This window comes from Aulonocara sp. 'chitande type north' Nkhata Bay, linkage group LG22 (genome assembly GCF_057382095.1).
Source record: "Aulonocara sp. 'chitande type north' Nkhata Bay isolate Kocher_YH1m ecotype deep benthic linkage group LG22, A_spYH_male_GT1.1, whole genome shotgun sequence".
NCBI classification, from domain to species: Eukaryota; Metazoa; Chordata; class Actinopteri; order Cichliformes; family Cichlidae; genus Aulonocara; species Aulonocara sp. 'chitande type north' Nkhata Bay.
The window spans coordinates 34,986,717-35,010,660 of record NC_141364.1 but is presented as its reverse complement, the minus strand read 5'-3'; the positions used below and the strand labels follow the sequence as shown (position 1 = coordinate 35,010,660).

At 42.1% G+C, this 23,944-nt stretch overlaps 1 protein-coding gene across 3 annotated transcripts in view; it reads left to right on the top strand.

The window, feature by feature from the left end:
* Nucleotides 1–368: 368 nt before the first annotated feature.
* The window catches only part of gatad2b (GATA zinc finger domain containing 2B), a 44,235-nt gene continuing 20,659 nt past the window's right edge, over nt 369–23,944 (top strand). For 2 of the 3 annotated variants that reach the window (XR_015126793.1, XM_086279350.1), the window contains exon 1: nt 372–790. The gene's annotated coding sequence lies outside the window, so the exon portion shown is untranslated. Of the gene's footprint in view, nt 791–23,944 lie in introns of all 3 variants that reach the window. The other variant, XM_086279352.1, reaches the window with a different exon arrangement.

Here is a 23,944-nt window from a genome sequence, read left to right as displayed (position 1 = left end):
AGTGCTTTGAGTAGTTGATAATACTAGATAAGTGCTATACAAAATCATTTTATTTAGCATGTATATTATTCCATGTTCTGCAAGTCCTAAAGGCATGCGGGCAGCGTCCCCTGACCAGCCTACCACTATAAACCTGCTACTACTGCCTACAAAGACCCGCTCTGCAGCGCAGTAGTTGGGATAGAAGTAATGACGTTTCCTATCATTGAACCATCCAATGCTGTCCGAGCTACATTTGTCCTCCCTTGGGTCTTTGTCATGCATGTAATGACAGAATACCCGTTAGGAAACGGGTGTAACAAGAAGTCACTAAAATTCTCCTCGGAAAATGTAGCTGTTGTTTTTGGTCGCTCAGACGTCGTTGGGTAAAAATTATTTGGAGCAGCATAAATGATCCGGTTTAGTTCAGTGAATACAACCAAACACTGTTTTTTTCGTCTCGTTTGAGGTAACATGGCTCTCCATATAGACACAGACAACAACACTACTACCATCCAATCAAGCCGCACTCTGTCTCCGCCGCGGAAATAAACGACCAATCAGCTGTCTGTCTGGGTCCTCTGTGGAAACGAACAGCCATTCATTGCGCTGTCTGGACTTCACGGAGAGAGCGTCTGACCAATTAGCTGGCTGTCTGGATGCACCGAAAGGGTGAGTGTCTATCGAGGCCCAATCAGCTTCTCAGTGCTGCCTGCCGGTGCCGGGGACTGGTGGTGAGGGGCTGCTGCAACGCGTCAGGACCGGACCGTGAACCCGGAGACGCTACACACTGAGGCGAAAGGAGATACAGGTGAGTCCGAGGATGTGTACGGGGCCTGGTTCTGGTCAGGGATGTTTTGAAACGGCAACTGTGGATTTGACGTCGCAGCCGGACGGTTATTGTGTCGTTTTCCTGTTAGCGGATACGCTGATACGCTGTCAGACAATGGAGCGCCTTTGCTTCGCTATTTATTGATGCATGCTGACATGTTGGCGACCAGCAATGCCGCCTGCAACTGTTACTTTACATTTAAAGGCCTCCAGTCGCAACACAAACACTATGGATCTTTTTTTATCGTGTGTGGCTTTTTTGTTTTGATAAGCGCCGAGCTGCTAACGGACGTGTTGTAATTACATTCTGATGGAAACGTTGGTCGGAGTGCCTCCAATCCGTTTCATTGTTTCATCCAGAGTCTCTAGGGGTTAACTCAGACTCGATAAAGAAACACGGTCTTTCAGGTACTAGTACAAGCTTCTTGAGAGAACAGTGGAATGAGACGAGGTCGTGAGACGGTTTTATTGAAGCAAGGCTATATAAAGTGGCGGATTAAAAGGCGCTAGGAGGAGGCCGGGGGTGCTGATGGCTCTCAGCAATTAGGAAGAAAAATTCGAAATGCATCAGCCATTTACGTAGAGACTCAACTGACTCCATATGCACCTAAATGGCTGCCTGGCGCCTGTCAGCATAACCAACATTTTACTGTAAGGGCAAGGCTTTACTCGGGCCAGACGGCTGATTGTTTCCTGATCGGCGGATTAACGGAGGTGGATGTCGAGATGACGTTAGACACCAAACTGGAATCAATATTTAATGTGTGCTGCTATTATTCTTTGGTGCACACAAGCTCATTTCAGACAAATTGGTGCCTCTTCAGCCTCTCTGCTGCTGCTGCTGCTGCTTGCTCGGGATTTCAGGCAGTCACATGCTGATATTTACATTGACTTCTTTCAGTCGCGCTACATAGGATAATACAGTACAGTTATCTTTGAGGTGAAATGGAGACGGATATCTGTGCCTTCCTCTCCTATAAGAGGTTTGTCAACAGGAGCTAGCCATTTTAACTTCATCTTCATACAGGATTGACTGTACAACTCAGATCTTTGCCACAGGAAGACTGTGGGAATAAAAGCTCTCATTGTTTTGTCACTTTTCTCTTCTTTATGGCAAATTTGTGACAGTGTGGCATTAAAGCAACGCCCGAGCCTTTGAATGTTAGGGTAAACGTTTCCAGACCTAAAACATTCAGCCTTCCACACACTTGGTGATTGTGGGGTTGTATGAATGAAAGGTCCCTGCTGTTGAGTAGTAGTGTAATCTCAGCTGTGGAGTTTTTTACTCGTCCTTTTTCTTGAATCTCCTGGCAGCCATAGCAGGATACACATCCTCGCTGCCACAGTGAAAGCGTTTTACATTTTTGTAGTAGTGTACCTCCTTGATTTTTAGAAAGGTGTGACAGTGTGGAAAAAGTAAACAAAAACAATGTCATGGTTTGTAAGTAATGTATTGTCTCGACTAAAAATGGAACAAAGAAAGCATTTGAAATGTCGAAACTAAGAAATGTTGCACATTTTAAATTTGATGCCAACCTTGCAGTAAAAGTCGAGGACGGTGGTTTAAAAAATAGTAGATGGAAAAGTGAGTGGTGCTTAAAAAAACATGGTTATTGTGTCAGTAATGGTTAGTTATAAAGTGAGCATTTATCCAGCCTATAAAGGATTCTATATGAGACAGAAATCATTCAATTTCCATTTCATACCTCTTTAAGAAGTTATGATAAAAAAAAAAACTTGAAACAATCCAATAAGATAGACTTGTTTTTTCCCAGGTAAGTAACTATTTTACAAATACCATCAGCGTTGGAGTCAGAAGGCTGCGCTGAAGACCAGCAGGTTTAAAGCTCCTTTGTTTCAGCTGAAAAGAAGGAAACATGAGCTCTGTAAGAATACATTAACATTGCTTAAATAACAGTTTGTCCAGACACTTAACTATACTTTGGTACTGATGAGTCTGGAAGTGGTACTAGTTTAATAAAAGGCTGTGGTACATGTCTCAGTAACAGTCCGTAGAGAGACATGGCTGTTCAGAATAATATCCTGACTTTGGACGCTTTTGTGTATTAGATACAGGTATGTTTCTGAACTTTCATATACATGCGGTTTTCCATGCTTCCCAGTGGCGTCTGTGGTGTGATGAGGTTAATAAATTTTTTGATCTGTTCTTGAAAACCTAAGACTGTAATATTAAAGAATGTCCAAGTATATTCTTGGAAATTTCTTATTATGATCTGTGACCAGGGGTGGAAATTAGCACCCGCCACTGGCCAAATGCGGGTAAGTTTATGAAGTCGTGGTAAATTTGAACAATGCAGAAGCCACCATGGCGGATTTAAGTTTGAACAGAAAAAACTATGTTTAATTTGCAGTCCTGACCTGTCGTGGGCGGATGTGTTGCTGCCAGTCTGCTCTAAATGCCGTTATGCGATCTGAGCAGGTACTAAAATGTGTCGTCGACAGATTGGCTGGTCAGTAGCGTCACTTGACGAGTCACGAGCACGTCTTGTTCACGAAAGTTAAAACTGCCATCTTTGAAACCAGGCAAACAACGCTGTGGTTCACGAGTGATGAGAAGCCACAGACGGAGCAGCAAGTATATCGTCGCCTCGACGTCGCAGGATGCCCAAACACATTGCAATGGTGACAACCACGCGGGTTTGGTAGTACTGGTTTACAATGGAACACCAGTCGATCCGAGTCTTGGTGATCCGTGGCGAGTCGATCCGAGGAGGTACTAATGGAAAAGGGGCTTTTGAAAGAGGAGGGGAAAATTCGAGCAGTTTAGCAATGTGGTGTTACATTTGTGGAGCTAAGCAGGTGGCAGAAACAAAAACACTCCTCAAGAGGTGTTACGATGGGACGTTAAACGGCAGTTTTTTAACGAAAAATGGAAAAGAAGTGACAACGGCGAGTTACGCGACTGGCTCACTTTTGATGAGAGCAGCCAGTCAATGTTTTGTTCCAACTGTCGGCAGCACACGCCTTCCAGCAGCAAGACTGATAGCTTTATTGTTAGCACAAAATACTCGGAATTAGAGGCCACGAAGGACCTCGGATTGTCTAAAGGCCATAAGGAGGTGAAATGCATCATTCAAATGTTACACACAAAATAGAAAAATAATGGCTGGTGAAAAGTTTGAGTGGCCGATACAAAAAGTGAAGAAAATCTATAATTTCCACCCGTCTGTGACAACAGTCTGATATTTAAAAGATTTTTTTTTTCATATTTTTCCATCTCTCTCTCTAATCAATTATGGATGTTGTATAAACACCTGTTCCCACACAGAGAAAGGATTTACCTTTTTATGGCCTGACTATGCACACGGCTGTCCATATAGTCAGTATACTCGATAGATGTGGAATATGCTCATGTGTTCTTCAGAGGGAATGGCTGATGGGGGGGAATCAGTCAGGCTCAAACTTAAAAACAAGAAGGTTTCCAAAGAACTTGTTGTGGCAAATCCACTTAGCCAAAAAAATGGATCGAAATCAGTTGTAGAAACGATAGTCTTTATATAAGGCTTCAAAAGGGGGAATGTACAACAAATAAACTGCTCGACATCAGAGCAACATATAATGGCTTCCCGAAAACTTTCTTCTTGCTAGCTAAAAAAAAAACCCAGAGTAACTTTCGTCTACCACAAAGGATTCTGGGAAACGCAGTTTTCTAATGAAAATACCTGTTAAATGCTCCCCTTTAGCAGAAAATTAAATCTATAATTAACAGCTCTCACTAAACATGTGACTAACACTTAAATCACTTACAAAATAACCAAAATGCTGTTATCAAACAATAAACTGCAATAAAGTTACAACAGAACTGTTGCAGTGGTGGCCCTCTGTGCAGTCTGGGAATCCCTATGCTCCCACACTAATCTATCATTGACACGCCCATAGAGAAAGACCTGCTCGCAGATCTGTGCCTCCAGCTCATCTGCAGCGACTGCCCCGGGCTACACTGCAAAAAGTGAGAGCGGGATGTGACCAGATGAAACAAAACCTGAGCGGTTGTAAAGACACATTGGGAACGTATGGCTGTGCACAAGGAAGACAACAGCATAAACGTTTGGTTCAGTGATGTTTTTCATTCGTCATGTACATCACTGTACAAAGTTTGTGGATGCAGTCACTCGGGAATCTGTCATCGTATGATTTTTAATTTGGTACGAGATGTGCGTCTACTAGAAATTTCAGATGAGTTTCAGTGTCACAAGTCAAGTGTTCTGAGAATCTTGTGTGTGACTCTTATGAAGGAAATCACTTTGGATATTCAAAGTCAGACCAAAGCGCATGTACTAAAAATCTTAGATCAATGGGCACAATCAAGCTTAGAGGTCAAGTTTTTCTAAAAATCTAAAAAAACAAAAACATGGCAACATAAGATTTTTTTAAAAAAAATCATACCATACGTTACACTACTAAAAATCTCAGACAAGTTTGAATCCCGATGACTTTGGCGTCAAGGTCAGAGGTCAATTTTCTGAAAATCACCTGGGATTTTCAGATTTATGCTATAGGTGCATCTACTTGGTGCCAGAGGGGTACTTGTATATAACCAAGCATGAAAGGTGCAACCATTTCCACTGTGTATGTCAGCATGGAAGAAACCAGCACTACCTCGGGTATCGTGTGTTTTAGGGCTGCATCGGTTATTCTAACAATCGAGTATTCTGTTGAATATTCCACTGATTAATCGAGTAATTTTAATTAAATTAAAAATTAAAGATAAAAAAATTCAAATGAAAAATCTAATAAATAAAGCTATGTATGTGATCTAAACTAAGGCATAAAAAAGTATCTTTGCTTTGTCTTCTTGGAGGCTTTCTGATGTTAATGGGGATAAAAAAGAGTTCTGTTTTATTTCCTGAGGTAGATTCGGTGTGTGTTCATGTTTGGTTGGTTAATGCTTAACCCTAAACCAAGACATGATGGTGGAGATGGTAATTAACATTAATAATAATGTTAATATGAGTGATGGAAGAGATCCCTCGTCCTGCAGGCATTGTGTACTGTAACATGGTCCTGTTGAAAATCCCAGTCGTTACCAGTGAGTCATGGGCCTTCAGTCATGAGGGATGCTCTCTGCAACATCTGGACGCCTCTGAACCTCAGCCGTCCCGCCTCAGCAGCGATGGCGTGCTGCTTATGCAGTTCAACAACCCGACCACATTCAAAAAGGAAAGTTTGTTTGCTTTTGCCATCAGAACGTCATGACAGTGTGACTACCTGACAGAAAATGAGAATGAATCCACATTTTTGCACAGATTTGGCCTTTCAATGTGGCTACAATGTAGCTGCCATCACCAGTTTAAATGGGTGGATGACAGGTTGTGTAAAGCGCTTTGGGGTCCTTAGGGACTAGAAAAGCGCTACACAAATACAGGCCATTTATTTTACCATTTCAAAGGCATGTGCTCCTAATGTTTAGATCAGCTGTAAGATAAGATAACTCTTTATTGTCATTGCACAGTCATACCTAGTACAATAATACAGCAACATTGGAAACTGTCCCGCATCAGCACTATGTACAACACAGCAGCTCAACGTAATAAAGAAAAAAGAAATAACTGAAACATCCTGTTTCAGTTTAAGTGCTGTCAGCCTTGAGCTGTCATTTAAACATCGTATCAGGCTAAGTTTAAAACAACCTCTGGATGCTTGCTGCAGATGTTTTGTTGTGTAAAGCAAACGGTGGTGGACGAGCACCTACAGTTTGTTGGTCAGGTGGTTTGATGAAGGACTCCCACTAGCCTTTTCCTGGCTCCATGTTCCAACTACGACAGCATCGTATTCGCTTTGTTATCATAGTTTATGTTTTAAAATGCTGGCGGCGTAGGCGTAACTTTGTCAAGTTACACACACATGCTGCTCCTCAATACGTTTCTATTCCAGGTCTGTTTTTAGTTATAAATGCAGGTGAAGCACTCGCGTGACAACCGTGCGCCACAGAGCCGTGGATTAAAAGAAATGTCGAAGCAAAGTTTGTGTCGAGGATTATTTATAATCAGATTACTCGATGAATCAGCCTTATTATGTTTCAGTGTAATACATGGTGCGAAGTGCTGCACCTTTAAGCAATATTTAAAACTCGATTTGATTAACAAGGATAATAACTAACAGTCTCTTATAACTCTTAAAATACGTATAAAATTATAATATGCATTAAGAATTTGTCCATTTTCTCTATAGTCACAAAAACACGTACCAGGGTGGACAGAGGAGCAATAGGACAGGATGTACCACGGCTGAAAGCTCGCCCCACCCTGTAAATATATGAAACCCATCAGGATGCAGATTTAATATTATTTCACGGCTACACCCGTATTAACTTTTGGGTTTTGTGCCAAGAGCGAACTTTTAAATAAAATAGACATTTTTATGAGAAGTTAACGTTTTCCTGGTTTCACATTGGTTTTACCATTTCACTGATTTAATTTAATGTATCCTTTTTTCTTTTTGTTTTACTTAATAAAAGTCTCATGTCAACATCAATTTCTGTACAAAGTGCTTGCTCATTTTAATAAAGTCAACAGCTTGAGAACTCTTGGTATATAAAGCATACCATGATTTTTTTTTCTTTTCTTTTTTTAAATAAAACCATGGCAGTTTATTCTATTTCAAAATAATATCATTTAAATGTGATTTAAAAAAAAAAAAAAAAAAAAAAAGCTTTTCTTTGCCACCTTCGTCATGGAAAGAGTCCCTGCATGGCATTTTTGGGACAAGTGTCCACAAAACCCTGACGGTAACAGGGATGATGTTTTCTCAGCCATTTCTACTCATGTGAAGCACAACCGGCTAACACATGCAGACGACAAAAATCTTTTTTAGTATTTTATTCAAGATTAAATATAAATAAATAAACGTAGCAGAGTGGACATGTTATGTTTTTCCACATTAATGAACCATGAAGAAAGAGGTTGATCAGTGTGTGATATTTACTGAACCTGGTCAATGATTTCACTCCTGAAAAAGTATAACTTACTGTAATTTATGTGACTAGAGGAGAAGTGAGAGGACTTGTTAGATTTCCTAAACAGTACTGGGGGTCGGGCAATTTGGGAACACAACTTATGTAAAAATGTAAATGTTTAAAAAAAGCTGTAGCACATCTGTGGGAACCCCAACACATGTACCATTAACACAGCGTTTCTTGGTCGCTGCAGATTTCTTTATTCACCACCAAATTTGCACTTTCCAATGATTTGCACTATGTTGTCCAGTCAGCTCGAGCTCACTGCTACACCTTCACAGGCTACACCTTCACAGCTGGCAGCACTAGACTCCTGCTGCACACACCTTGATCCCAGCGTGCTACTGTGTGAAATCAGAGAGACATAATTATATGTTTGCTGGCATATGTGCCAGCCAGTTTCCCCTGGCACTGCCCACCCCGTTCCCTGTAATTGAGCCATAAACCACAAACCACACCCTGCGACCACATACCTCCATTCTGTGGCCTAGCCTACTCCTCCCCCCATGAACAAGACAGGAAATTGGCCAAAGCCGTCTGCACCCCTGGCCTACAGATTCTTTTATTTAAATGGTCTTAAGGAGCGATACCAGTGATTGATCCAGGCATGGCCTCTTTTTTTTGTGATGGAAAGTGGGAAAGGATGAGCAGTCTGGTCGCACACTTTGATAGCTTTTGTCTCGAGTAACCCACTGGTGGGGTCGACCCCCTTTACCTGCAGGGACAAAACAGGCCTCATGCTTGAGGCATCAGTCTGCAGAACAAAAACAGTTCGGAGTGTGATGCAGGTGTTCCCCACAGAGAGCCTGTTTCAGTCAGACACTGCGAACACAGCTCTGAGCTAGTAAACCTGAGCTAGTAACCAACCACATGTAAAAGCCAGCTTACCTTTTGTTTGGTCTTGGAATGGTCTTAGTACCCTAGATACTGATAACGAGATAGCAGATACCTCCCTCCGTCCAAACACCCACTTCTCCGTGTTGGCCACGAGCTCTGCCGCCATCAGAGATTTCAGCCAGATGTCAGTGCAAATGCTGAAATCGTGTAAAGGCATTGGAAAGTGATGGAGCTTTCAAGCTGACAGGAAGGGTGACTGTTACGGCCCTAGCAGGGCCTCTCTCTCTCCTGAGGGTGCCTGTGTGGGCGTGTCCCACTACCTCCTACCTGAGATGCCACCTTTCCCTCCGGCACAGCTGACTCCCATCAGCAATTAAGGGTATTTAAGCCCAGAGCAGGGTGAGCTCTGGGCCAGAGTGCCATTTGTGTGGGTACAGCTAGTGAGCTGAGTGTTTTTGCGGTGTTTCCAGCTGGTGAGCTGTGTTTTGTGGTTGTCAGCTAGTGAGCTGCGTTTTCCTTTTGACATTTTGCATTACTGACCAACGCCTGAGTTTTGTTTGTGTTACTTTTATGGTGATAGCGGCTTGTCCGTCTCTTTTAGTTGAATTACTTCAATAAAACTGTTTTATTTAACTGTTTCGCCTCCTTGACTCCTTTTTCTGACCCGGTCACTTTTGTTACTTCCCCCTCCCCGCCTAGACCCCCCAGGGGAACGTAACAGTGACGAATTGGTAAAACCATACAGAGTGGAAAGCACCATCTTTTCCTTCTGGAGACAACCATACTACCGGCAGATTCCCTTAAGTCCAGTGAAAAAGTGAGCTGTCAATGTGAGCAGCCAGTTACCTCTGAACCATTTGCTTTTTGTGTTCAGGTAACCTACAGAGCCGTGAACGCACCATCAGACATGGGCGAGTTTCAAAGTGGTGCAGTGTAAGTGTGGTGGGACTGGGCGGAGGGGAACACATCCTCAAAGTGATTTTGGAATGCAGCAAAATCAGATTTCTGGGCTTGTGTCAGATGTTTGGATTGTATACCAAAAGCTACTGACAGTCCAGTTCAAAACTTAATAGGAACATTTTTTCATACTGCCTTATCATCTCATCTAATCGACTGCGAGAAAGGAGAAAAACATATTTATCAATGTGTCAGAGCACTCCTTACATTGTGGTACATCTTATCACTCTACCATATCACAGCAGAGTGAGGTGGCAATGAATTTGGAATTTCAAGCCATAGCTAATGTCTTCTTCAGTCTTCTCACCAGAGAAATGGGTCCTGCCTCGCTGTGCTTTCAGCAGGTTGAGGTGGTGTATCTGTGTGGCTCCACCCCTGATCATTTCATAATCAGCATAGCTTACTCAGTAGCCCTCGCCACTAGGTGAGTAACTTTGAGCTGGATGAGTAACATCAGTGCTTTCTCTCTGTGTGTCTAGCACCTTATGGTCGTGGGCCTGTTCATCCCAGTCTGAGGTCCAGAGTGCTTTGAAGCAGGTTATCATCAAGGATGTCTCTACATTGCTGCATTCGTCTTTCTTTCAACTCTGAAATATGCCTGCAGCAGGATGCTGCCACAACCATGCTTCGCTGTAGGGATGGTACTGGCCAGGAGCCTGGTGTCAGCGCTACATTCAGACCAAAGAGTTAAACCTTTGTTTTGGCCGACTAGACAGTTTTGTTTCTCATGGTCTGAGAGCCTTTTAGGTGCCTTTTGGCAAACTCCCGGCAGGTGTTTACTGAGGAGTAGCTTCCGCCTGGCCTCTCTACCACACAGGCCTGATTGGTGAAGTGGTGCAGAAATGGTTGTCTTTCCTCTACAGAGCAATGCTGGAGCTCTGTCAGAGTGAACCTTGGGTTCTCCGTCACCTTCCTAATGCCGCCGTATTTGTTGTGCTTTGGTTGGTTGTGCACATCTTAAGTTTTAAAACCAGGTGCGTTGTCCCACAGCTAGGTTGAGGACACAAATGTATGATTGTGTTGGTTTTTACCACCATTTTGATGATATTCTAGTGCAGGCGATCAGAGATATACAGACACATGAAAACGTGAGACTTTGTGGAAGAAAAAACAAAAACCACTCAGCCAAGTCTTTGCTTCCAGTTTTGAGTTGTCTCTGTATCAGCGTGTATGCGGCTTTATTGTCCTTCAGGAGAATAATGTGATGATATGGTGGCGGCTATGGGGCCTTACATAAACAGGTATGTGTGTGCCTTTCCAAATCATGTCCAATCAACTGAATCTGTCACAGGATGACTTCAATCAAGTTGTTGAAACATGTGACAGAAAGTCAGTAGGATGCACCTGTACTTCAATTTTGAGTGTCATGGCAAAGCCGTATGTTATATTTTAGTTTATTATTTTGTAATATGTGGATTTCAAACACTATTTTCACTTTGCCACTGTGAGGCATTTTAAAGTGAAAAATGAATTTGATCCATTTTGGAATAAGGCTGTAGCATGACAAGTGGAACAGTGTCCTGCTGTTAGGACGCACTGTGCTTTGAAGCAGTGTAGTGCATTTATTTTAGCCTGTGCAACAGAAAGATATGAGACCAACTATATGAGCGATTAACTGGTTTGGTGAAATTAACAAATCTGTTTGAGGCATAAAGAATCGTATATTCAGAAGAGAGTGAAGCAAATTGAAGAGAATTCTAAAGATGCTTGAAATCTATTGTGAAATCGACAATTTCACTACTATTAGAATATACTCTCATATCAACAATCAGAATTTTTCAAAAAATAATTATGGGAAAGTGAAGGTTACTACAAAATGCCAAATCATTCTAGAAATCTTTCTAATTATAAAATATTGATTCTTCCTGTTTCACTTATTTATGTTCTGGAATCGATTGTCATATTAATATATTAGTAATTTCTGTAGGTTATCATTAACAAGAACACTGTGTTACTGGGAGCGTGTAAATGATTGGTAGGATCTACTTGTTCTTCCGCCTGTCACAGTGATATGTGAAATACGGCTGCAGAAATGCATCACGGCTCGTGTCCTCGCTCGTTTTGTTGACAATAACAGCTGATCATAGACGGAGCCAGGACGCGGTTTGCGATGCATGTGGCAAGAACACAAACCTTGTCAAACACAAACAAAAGTAAATCATAACACTCAATATGATGAGGAGGAGGAGAGGAACAGTTGCTGCTACGGCGACACAGTCCTTTGGTGCTGCAGGCACTGTCCAGGAACTGAGAGAAGATGTGGAGCTGTTTGCGACGTGTAGCACTGCTGCTTCGGAAAGCGACTAGGTTTACATTTTTGTGTCAATGTTTAAACAACTGGAATTCCCTGCATGCTTAAAACTGAAAATGAGTCTAACTTGGAGTAATATGTGTGTCGGTTCAGTTGGTAAGGCTGTTGAGTAGATCAGTTAAAGTGGATTATTTGAATGATTAGGCTTTAATGACACAGCGTCCTTGCAGTACACTGTGTAATATCTACGCATACATCACGAAGCTCGTTGAGAGAAGGTCAAGGTTTCACTGTCAGCAAAGCAAAGGGAGGATGTTTTGAAGAAATAAAAATATCAAACATGTTTTGAGTTTTTCACACAATTTTTTGTTTACCACGTAACTCCGTATGTGTTCGTTCATAGATTTGATGCCTTTAGTGAAAATGTACGATATAAATAGTCATGGAAATAAAGAAAAATGAGAAGATGGGTCCAAACTTTTAACAGGTAGTGCACGCTGCTTTAGATTTTCCAAGCGCATTAACTTTTTATACAAAGTATCAGATCAATGTCGTCAATAGTAGCCTGAATTTTTCTTTGTGTCAGGTCGGAATGGAAATCAGTGGTGTCGCACATCACTACTTTGTAACAACTTTAATTAGAACCTGTTACAAGATGTCTTTTTTTTTTTTTTATATGTAGGAAGTTTTTTACAAAAAAAAAGTGAGTTAGCGCAGATCGCAGGGCTGCACGTGTCAATGCGTTAACGAGCTAACCGCGCTAACATGTTGACGCCGGGCAGCCCCGCGCACGGGGTGATCCGCAGTAACTCGCTAAGATTGGCTGAGATGTGCCACGTTAATGCGGTTATGGCGTTAACGTCATTTTAACGAGATTAACGCCGACAGCACAATTTCTTTCTTTTTTTCTTTTTATTATCTGTCATTTATCTTATTTCATGAAAAATAAAGGAACATACCGAACAGTGGATAATGGGATACAAGTGCAGATGTGAGTTGGTGTTTCTGTGCGACATAATGAAATCCCAAAAAGTTGATTCTGTTCGTCTGGACGTGGCGTTTTCAGAGAAATGTTTCGTCATCATCCAAGTGACTTCTTCAGAAACTTAGATTGTGATGCTTTATTAATACTTACCATAGCATGTAGTACAGAAGCCTCTTCTTTTGCCTTCTATATAACATTTGTTTTGTGGATAAAATAGCAAAATATTTTATAGGAAATATCGAAATTATCGAAATATAAAAATTTGAGAAAATGAAAATTCTGTCAAAGTAAAGCACGAGGTTACTAGGGCAGATTCAAATGAATGAAGTTTGAACTTTGGCCAAAAAAGTATTTTTGTGTGTTTTAGGAGCAGTCGTGTTTCCAAATAATTAATTTGGAAATTATTTTGCAGAGTTTAGCTAACCTGCACAGTCCTGTGGGGTGGTTAGAGTACTAGGTTTTCAAACCTGATGTCTGATACCTGATATGCTTAGAAAATGCTCAAAACTTTCAGTACCATGGGATGCAAAAAAACCCAGTACATAAGAATCTCTCAGGTGGTGCCAAAAAACGACGACACACTGTTCGGTTGTCTGAGGTGGGCTGTCTTGTGACTTGGTGTCATTGTTGATGAGGTACAGTTGCTTAAATACTGTTTCTGTCTAGTTGCAGGTGAACCTTTTGCAGCCTCATTGTAGGACTTTTTAAAAGAGTTTAAAGTTTTCAGAGCATGTGCAGAGCCTTCTTGTGCGAGTGCAGACATCACCAGGTTGGCTGGCTGGCTGCTACTAATAGACTTAACTTGCGGACATGCTGATGGATGTTAGTAAGGCAACAAACCCTTTGTGTTACGCTCTCCTTCACTTTCATTTGGACTTTGCTTTTCCTCACTTTTAGTATGAACTAATCCACTCAGTGAGATAATGTGGGTAAACATAAAAATTTCCACAGCAGCTGCAAACAGAATTTCTAAACCAAAATAAGGTGATAAGGTTACCTGCTATCTCTTGATATCTCTTACTCAGAGACTCCTGTTGTTTTTGCTGGTCCCAGGCGCACGCTTCCTCTGCCGAAATAGTTTGATGAAAGTGCTCAACATAATTTGAAGGTAGACTATTCTAAACTCAGATACTGAATGCCACAAATTCATTTTTCAACATTAAACGGGGCAGACGTGTCTGTGTGCCAGTGCAGCCATGGACCTGATCTTCCCGTAACCGTTGTGTTGGCTTTAAACACTTTTTCAGCAAAGCCTGAATTTTCTAGTCTTGGAGGACATCCCAAAGCTCTTCTTTGGAAGTTTGCTCTTTTGTTCCTCCTAGCTGCCTTTTGAAGGTCACTCCATGACTGATAGGGAGACAATGTAACACTATGTCTTCTTTTACTGCATTGACAATATATTTGGTGTCATAGTTTTGCTGAAAAATGACACGGCTACCAGTCAGGTTCTTTCCACATGGTTTGCACGGTTGATCAAAATCTGATATTACTTTTCTGCATTAATATATCATTAATTTTGACAAGATCCCACCACAACTGGCTGAAATGACTCAAACCATGACCGCCTCCACTGATTTTTACAAATGCCTTTTCTGTTGACCTCTTCTGTAATATTTGAACCAAAAATTAAAAATGTGGATTTGTCGCTTTAGAAAACCTGCTACCACTGATTTCTGGCTGAGTTTCTGTGTAATCTGGCATACCTCTGTCCTATTTGCTTTGCTTAAGAATGACTTCTTGAAAGCCACCCTTCACTGAAATGAAACTATTTTGGATTAAGTTTGGCGAACAGATGGATAAACTGAAGGGTCAGATACGTGTCTTTGGACCTGTGTCAAGTCTTTTCTTCCCTGTTTCTTGAGGACGTGACTTTCAGATACTGTTCATCTGTAGATAGGCCTGCCACTTCTTCTGACCTCCATGACAGATGGCCGCCCCTCCCTGGAGGTTCTGCTGGAGGTTTCTTCCTGTTTAGAGGGAGTTTTTCCTTCCCGCTGTCACCAAAGTGCTTGCTAATAGTGGGTCACTGAAATTATCCACTAATATGACATGTTATTTTATGCCTCTTAAAATTCCGCTGTCTTTGGGTTGGCTCAAATGTTTTGCCAGGCACCACATATACTGTATTGCCAAAAGTATTCACTCATCTACCTTCACATGCACATCAACTTGAGTGACGTCCTATTCTTAATCCATAGGGTCTGATATTGTGTCGGCCCACCCTTTGCAGCTATAACAGCTTCGACTCTTCTGTGAACGTTTTCCACGAGGTTTAGGAGTGTGCTAGTCATTCTTCCAGAACTGAGGTCAAACGGTGATGTTGGATTAGAAGGCCTGCTCTAATTCATCGCAAAGCTGTGCTGTTGGGTTGAGCTCAGGTCATTGTGCAAAAAAGTTCTTCCACACCAGACTTGCTCATCATGTCTTTATGGACCTTGCTTTGTACACTGGTGCACAGCCATGCTGGAACAGGAAGTTGCATAAAATTGTCCAAACATTAAGAGTTTCTTTAAGTGGCGCTAAGGGGAGCAAAACTCCTGAAAAACAACCCCACAACATGATCCCTACTCCAGCAAACTTTACACCTGGCTCAATGGAGGCAGACGAGTACCGTCCTCCTGACAACCAGAACCAGAGTCCAGTGCTGGCGTGCTTTACACCACTGCATCTGATGCTTGCATTGCACTTGGAGTTGTAAGACTTGGATGTAGCTGCCCAGTCATGAAGCTCTCACTGTTCTTAAGCTAATTTGAAGACCACATGAAGCCTGCAGAAAGTTGGCGACCTCTGCACACTATGCACCTCAACATCTGCTGATCCCACTCTGTGATTTCTTTTTTGTAGCCTACCACTGTGTGTGCAAGTTGCTGTCGTTCCCAATCACTTCCACTTTGTGATACAGCTAACAGTTGACAGTGGGGTATTTAGTAGCAACTAGACGTGTTGCACAAGTGTGTGCTGCACCCTGAGCTGCAGAGAGTGACCCGCTCTTTCAGAAATGTGTTTGGAGAAGCAGACTTTGTGCCCACGTGCTGGATTTTATACACCTGTGTCCACGGATGGGATTGGAACACCTGAATTCAATGATTTTCATGGGTGAGCTGAATACACTCGGCAATATAGTGCACATAGTTAAAGTCCATGACTTCATGTAAATATGCTGACAATGAGCAGATTTTGAGCAAACAGGAATTTTCGTCTTTCTTTTTCTTTGTGAAAACAACTAAAGGCAACTATAGGCTGATAAGATATCGTTACATTTGAGATGCAGAAACCTTTTAGAGGGGAAAGCAGTGAAAGGATGCAGATTGCGTCATGGAAAGCAAGACTGCAGTAATTGCAATTCAAAAATCCTTGTTGCATTCAAATGTGTTTTAGCGTGTCAAACATAAGTTTCCTGGGCTGAGAAGTAATTTCATATAACATCTTTGTGACGTGGATGAATTTGAAAACGTTGACATCAGTGGTTACTAACTGTCACCTTTACAGTCTTCTTGGATATAATCGGTCTTCAGAATTAAAGATGCACCAAATGCAAATGCAAGTCTGACCTGCTGATTCTGATTCTAGTGTTTCTACTGAGACTATAATGGAAATCTGTAGATGTGCAGAAAGTTTCTAAAGCGTATATGAGTTTGGAGATGTGCACGCACATGTTGCTGGTGGTGTTTATGCTTTTCATTTAAATCTGGAATGATACATCTGCTGCAGATGTAATCAGTCACCAGCATCTAGCAATGGTTATGTCTGAAGCACACAAGTGTTACATGAAAGTGAAATGTGTGGAGGTTAGCATGTTGTGCAGATCTGCTGACTGTTCAGTGTGGGTGTGTTTGTGTTGATGCTCTGCTGGCTGCCACATTCAGCCTCATTTTAAGATGTCTGTACTTTGACTAAACGTCTCCTGTTCCTACAGTTTTCTTTCTGTTTCTTTGTTTTTTGTCCTCTGTGGAAGAGTGTATGCCCCACCCTTTGGTCTAAAGCAGTCAGTCTTTTCTTATCAAAGGGCCTCTCAAAGAGGAGCTTTTCTTCATTCAGCTCTCAAAATGCAGTGGCTGCCCTAACACTCCAACAACGCCCACACCCACCCGCCTGCTCCTCCTGCTCGCCTCCCACCGCGTTGTTTTTCTTTTTCTTTTTGGATGCATGCTCGCGTGTCATTCTGTCTGTAAATACAATAAGTCAAAAACTTGTGCTTGAATTCAGATAAAATGTCGTATGGGTGCAGAGCGGGTCATGGTAACCATGCAAGAGCATTTGCTATATCGAGGTCTTCAAAGCCAACGTAAAGAGTTATTGGTTGAAATGTACAAAAAGCCGTATATTTAGGAACCCTGATCCTTACAAGTGTGGTGTGTACTATCAACATACAGAGTACCTTATAAAGGTTTTAAATAAGCTATATTTAACTACCTTCACTGTCAGTAGATTAAGGTCAAAGGGATAATGTTATATAGAGCTATTTAAAACTGTTTGTTTGTTTGTTTTTAAATTGCCATTACTTGTCCTGACAACACATCAGTCTATACAGAATAGTATGTAGGGATTTTAAATAAGAAGTTCGCACTTCTGACCTCTCCTCCAAGGTCAAATAAGGTCAAACTTTCAGAAAAATGTTTTTATCTTTAAAACTATGATTAAAATTAGACTGCCTTTGTTTGTTTTGGCAACATTTAAGAAATAATAATGGTTGAAGGGGAATTCAAATGATTGTCTGGATCCAAATAACATGTCACCTTTGACCTCTGAGCTCACTATTACATATATATAATCATCATATCTGTCTTTCTTTGACTGCAAAAGTTGTGATATCCCATGCAAGATGGCGGCACGTAGGCACCCAGCAGCTAGGAGCTCACAGTTTCACAGAGCATGTTTCTGTGTGAATGATTGAGGGTAAACTTAGCTAAACTTTAGTGTCTCTGTGTGATTAGACTGGTGCATGAACGGTAGGATCACACTCGCACACTGGAAGCACTGACTGTGCTGTGCAGAGAGCTGACAGTAGTGATCATCGCTGCAGTGTACGTACCACCTGATGCTAATGTTAGCATGACGGTCTCCCAGCTGTACACCGCAATAAACAAACAGTGCAGGTCTGTCCTGAGGGAATTTGTATTGTCGCTGGGGACGTCATCCAGGCTGGTGTTAAGTCTGTACAGGAGTATGTTGCCTCATCAGCGGAGGAGACGAGACTGTACAGCAAGGAGGTTAAAAAACTGGCAGCATGGTGGTGTGAACACAACCTGAACACAAGTCCAACAAAGACATCCTTAGGAAGAAACTGTTGGTGGCTTTTTACCACAGCACCATCGAGGGTGTCCTCAGCTACTGCATCATGGCTTGGTGGCAGACGGGAAAATGCTGCAGATCATCGGCTGTGCCCGACCATCTCTGAAGGACTAAACTGGCAAACAGTGTCTCAGAAAACTGCTGCCCACTTGTCTCACCTTGGACAGCACCTGTTCAGCCTCATGCCCCCTGACAGGAAGTACAGGTGTTTAATAAGTAGGACAGCCAGGCAGAGAAATGGCTGACCGCTAAGCCCAGTGAATCGACCTACTGAGCTCCCCAGCTGCAGTCACAACGCTGCCAAATGTAATGTTACATGATGGTACAGAACACTACAATAACATGGTACAATGTTCAGTATGACTCACACTCTGTGGCTGCTGCTACCTACCAACAAGTGCATCATCCTTTTTAGTAGAGCAGTGTTTTTTGTCTATTTATACTTTTCTATTAGCTATTTTTGTTGTATTTGCTCATTTTTCTGTGAAATGAATCACGAGTGAACACATGTAAGGATGAATGTCCAGCTGGTCTGCTCACTGTACGAGGCCCAAGTACAGCGACATCTAAGCTGGTCTTTGTTTTTAAGATCAAGTTGTTCATGTCCAGGTATTTACAGAACAGCACTTATTATCCAGACCTGCTCCTTACTGTTCACAGACAAAATGCAAAGCTGTTCCCTTAAAAGTAAAAACGGCCCAGAGAGAGAACTTTGGGTTGTTTGTTGTTTGGGGTTTTTTGCCACCTTGCTGTGATATCGTTGCCACTAACTGCTACATAATAAAAGATCATTTTGAACCCTGAGCTTACAGCCCAGCTCAGCTGTGGTCGAACTCATTTCTCTTTCAGAGATTTTGACTTTTCAAAATAAATTTGGATTAATGGGCCTTTTTTCTTTCTTTTTTTTTTTTTTTTTTTTTAGATGCTAGTGTGTAAAATTGTATGCATATTTTCAAAAAGCACAGATAATGAGGGGTATTGTGTTGTAGGCTACTTCCATTGTAAACATGAATCATGAGGGTTAAGTACACAGTAAAGTCGAGCTGATGCCATCAAGTATGGTGCTGTCTCACTGAGCTGTGCTCATGTGCTCAGAGGTCTAGGCTGCTGAGTTTACTAAGTCAGAACTAACAAGTAATTACAGACTCGGCCTCAGAGGTTAGCGATACATGAACCCATCAAAGAATGACAGAAACAGTGCAGTGATGACCTGCTTTTCAAGATGTATTAAATCAATCATTTCAGTTTTAATTAAGTAATGGGCACGGTGGTTAGCACTGTTGCCGCACAGCAAGTGTGGAGTTTGCATGTTCTCCCCGTGTCTGCGTGAGTTCCCTCGGGTACTCCGGCTTCCTCCCACCGTCCAAAGACATGCAGCTTGTGGGGATAGGTTAACTGGATAATCCAAATTGCCACTAGGAGTGAATGTGCGAGTGAATGTGAGTGCGAATGGTTGTCTGTCTGTGTGTTGGCCCTGCGACAGACTGGCGACCTGTCCAGGGTGGACCCTGCCTCTCGCCCTATGACAGCTGGGATAGGCTCCAGCGCCCCCCGCGACCCTGAAAAGGAGAAGCGGAAGCAAATGGATGGATGGATTAATTAATGGCACATTAGTTAAAGTAAAAATCAATATAATCCAATATAAAAATGAGAAAAAGTACACAATAGCACAGCAGATTAGATGACAACATTTGGGTTAGCAAGACAGCAACCCTCTGGTTATTAAATCTTGTATAATTAATCTTTAATAATATGTTTGTCTGTCATTTTAAATGTTTTCACAATATGTTTAGAATATGATATCTAACAAATTTGTCATTAAATTCAGTGTTGCTCTGGTAAATCTCCCAGTACATGGATCTTCCTTCATAGGGTTCTATAATATTGATTGTGCGGCTGGGATGATGTGTTGACATGATAAATGGACTTGTATGTAGTGGTCACTTTGTTCACAATACCACCAACAAACTGCTGTAACTAGGGCTGTTTGATATAACGATATAAGAACATCTGTCGTTTCATTTTTACGCTATCGTTTGTTTCATGGTGTCGCAAAATAAACAGTTTACGGCTGTTTTTCGTGGTTCTGATGGTCACTGTAGCAGCTATATTCATTTCTTAAAGTTCTCTCTCTTATATTTAAAATAACCACACCACGGACGGACAAGGGCCTGTTTTTACGAGTTGATGTTAGTAACAACGACGGTAAACCCAGCGTGTGGCTCCGCCGTCTGCTTGTTTGTTTTCCACATAAACCTTTCACAATAAAGCTGAAGTTCCTGTTGAAATTTTTCAAAATAAGCTAAAATGATGACAAACAGAAGGACCCGTCCAAACAAATCGAGGACCATGTTCCTAAACGCGGGGCTGCCTCTGTAGCATGGACATGGTTTGGTTATGAAAAGTCTGACACGGACCAGATAAAACTGTACTATGCAAATTATGGTGCAAACGGTCCGCGCCTCAGACTCAAACACAACAAACCTCTACAACCACCGACGCAAGAATCACGCCAAAGAGTGTGAAGAGAGTTTACGCATGAGAAGAAAAGAAGCTCCAAATAAACCTTAGACTCAGACGTTAGAACAGGCTTTTCCCCGCAGCACGCCGCGTAATAAATACTCACAAAGAAAATGGCGGCCATTACAACCTCTGTCTAAAAATATATAGTTTCACGTATCGGTCAAAACACTCGCCTCCAGGTACACAGCGCCCAGCTGAAAACACTTCATACAAGTCGAGCTGCCCGAGATTCACAGAATTTACAGAAAAGTAACATTTTTGTGATTGTATATGGTTGTCAGGACGATAAATGTCTTATATCAGGATATGAGATTTTGGTCATATCACACAGCCCCAGCTTTAACGTTTCATTATAGAGTGAAATGAAACGGGAACAAATTCTGTTTTTGCGACAGGCTGTGAGTAACAGTGTCTGAAGATGTCATTTAAGACTGAATCTTTGCAAAGTTTATCCCTGAATGATTCATAGGTTAGTGTTCAGTGGTTGGACAAACAAAACATTTCTCCGAAAACTGGTGAAAAAGCACCGGGGGTGTACGGGGGCACTTACACAGTAGATGCTTCTTCATTGTTAGCGAGCTGCACTGAAACAGGGGAATCCACCCGTAAGCTGTAGCATGTGGAGGAGATGGTGTTTGAGTCAAGTGCCAGAAGCTGAAGTCTGCCCTGTCCCCTCTGTCAGGTTTGTCCGGAGCTGGCAGAGGGTTTGTCCTCAAGTGACATGATATTCTGTACTAAGAGCGTATGAGTGGTGCTACATGCTCTAAGAACCTTTTTTAAATGTAGCCTCATGGCCAGTGTTAAATCTGTTAAGGTTTTTTGTACAGGGCTCCATGGTCTAAATGTCCTATTTAACCTCCTAGGACCTGGGTCCACAAATGTGGGCATCACATTTTGGGTTATTTAGACCAAAATACTAAATTTTGCTCTACAAGGGCCTGATATGCACTTACGAGGACGTTATGCTGCCACTGTTCTACTGAAATTTTAGACGAACATCCTCATATGTGGCTCTCAGAAACAAAGACCCGGTAAAAAAAATAAATCTGGTAATTCTTTGTTTTTACATTCATCGGGTCCCAATATGCACAAATATGAAAAATGAATGAATGAAGGGTTCGGGTCTTAGGACCTTTTATTTCAGTTATGAAAGGATCACTGCAGGTAATTACTGAGTTAATTACAGTGTAGTCATTTACTGTTTTGTGAGTAACGTGTATATTTGTGAAAATAACACAAAAAAAGGTCATAGATGCAGTTGTAATTTTTGAACGTGTGTCCCTGTTAGGAAAATGTATGAAATGTATTACCTATATTTAAGATGCTTTAACTTGTAAGTATTTGACATTTCATACTTGTTGACGTGATCGGGGCGTGGGCAGGATCTGCAGGTGATCTTGTGTGGGTACCTGGTTACTGGATGAGTGATTGCAGTAGTTTGACTTCCCCTGGACGGCGTCACGCGCTGGTATCAGATGGATCCTCAGTACTCATTCATTCTGCTCTGCTCTTTGTTTCCTACTGCACACTCCCCCCTGCTTAGTGTCTTGGTCGCTGTTGCCCCCCCCCCCCACCAAAAAAAAAAAGAAACACCCCCGTAATACCACCCGCACACAAACAGGACATGGGGGTTGGGGTTTGCATGTTGTTGCATACCCCCACCCCTCAGGCAACAGTAGAACAGGAATTGATTAGTGGTATGTCTTAAAAATAGATGACTGGTTGTCATAGCAACCCCCACAATGAGCTGTTGTCTCATTTAATAAAGAGCAGTCTGTGCATAAGGTGTGTGAGTCGCCTTATGTGCTGTGCATCCACAGACAGCAGGTGAAGGTGTGTGTGATTGTTGTTGTATTTTACTTGTGATCGATTATTCAGGAACAAAGCATCAGCATTCTCCTCGCAAGTCCTGTTGGGTCTGAATCTTTATCCCACAACCATCAAGTCCTAAGCTGCTCCCCACTACCAATTGCAACTCTGTTGCTATGGGCGGTGTTCTGATCGGCCTCATTAGTATCAAAAACTAGCCACATGCAAATTTTGGTCATATTCCCAGCAACCCTGTCATCAGCATCTTCTACAGCCAACCAACCACTGTGTGTGCGTGTGCGTGTGTGTTAGTGCGTGTGCGTGTGCGTGTGTGTGTGTGTGTGTGTGTGTGTGTGTGTGTGCGCGCGCGCGCGTGTGTGCGCGCGCGCGTGTGTGTGTGCGCGTGTGTGTGTGCGCATTGCTGCTTTAGTGTGTCTGCTGGACCAATAAGCTAGGCTCCTTCTTCCTGAAATCACAAGGAAGGTTTTATTGTTTTCTGCACATCTCTGTCTTTTCTAGCACACGAGCTAAAGAAGCCAGATGGTAGCTGACTCTGGTACTTTCCTGAAGGATGGTTGATATGATTAGCAACAAGGCGTTTCCACCATACAGCAGGAATGACGTTACTGTGGATAGGACACAAGCCACTCGGGACATTTTGTTTTATTAAGGTCCAACAACATCAGTGGAAGAGAGGTGCTTGTGCTCCAGGTAGTTAGCATTGTCATGTTGTCAGTCAGCATTCTATTTATGCACCAGTTTGTCAATGAGACGCAGTGACAAGAAGGAATAATATCTCATTTTTTAATGTTTTAGGAGAGAAACTTCAACAAGTTTTAATATTCTTGACAGTGTGTTTTGTCAAAATTGTCCTTATTCTGGTTGAGAATGATTAAGCTAAGCTCCTGTGGGACCAAAAATAAACAGACCAACTGGTGATGGCTAACCAAGCTGACAGACTAGTGGTGGGAAAGTATAGGAAGAAGGCTGCAGTGATACCAAGCTGTGTTTGCTATACCGAGTTACAGCACCACGAGGGAGGAACACGAGAAGCTAAGAGAGGAGATGGGTGTTGCCTTCACCTTCGATGCTTCTCTAGTCCAACCATGACAGGTTATTTGCTGCTTATTAATATTACATGGTCAACTATTAGTGCTATGATAACAACATGGAGGCAATTGGAAACAATTCAGCCACAAAGTAGCAGACTGTGAAATCACACGTAGTCACAGTAGTCAGGTTATTGATAGTCTTGTCTTTTAGTCAATAGGTGGAGCTGTAAGCAGTCTGGCTTTCATTGTGTGCGTTTGGATGGCAGCTGTCTGAAACACCTGTTTATTCTTCTGCTGATTTGTTGATAAAATGCATGACTAACAAACCAGCAGCAGAATATCGTGAGGGGAGTGGTTCCACTTTTTCTGCAGCTGAATTCAGTGCATATATCATCCCATCTGAGAAACAGATCAGAATAACAAAGGTCAAAATAAGAACAGGATGGTAGCTC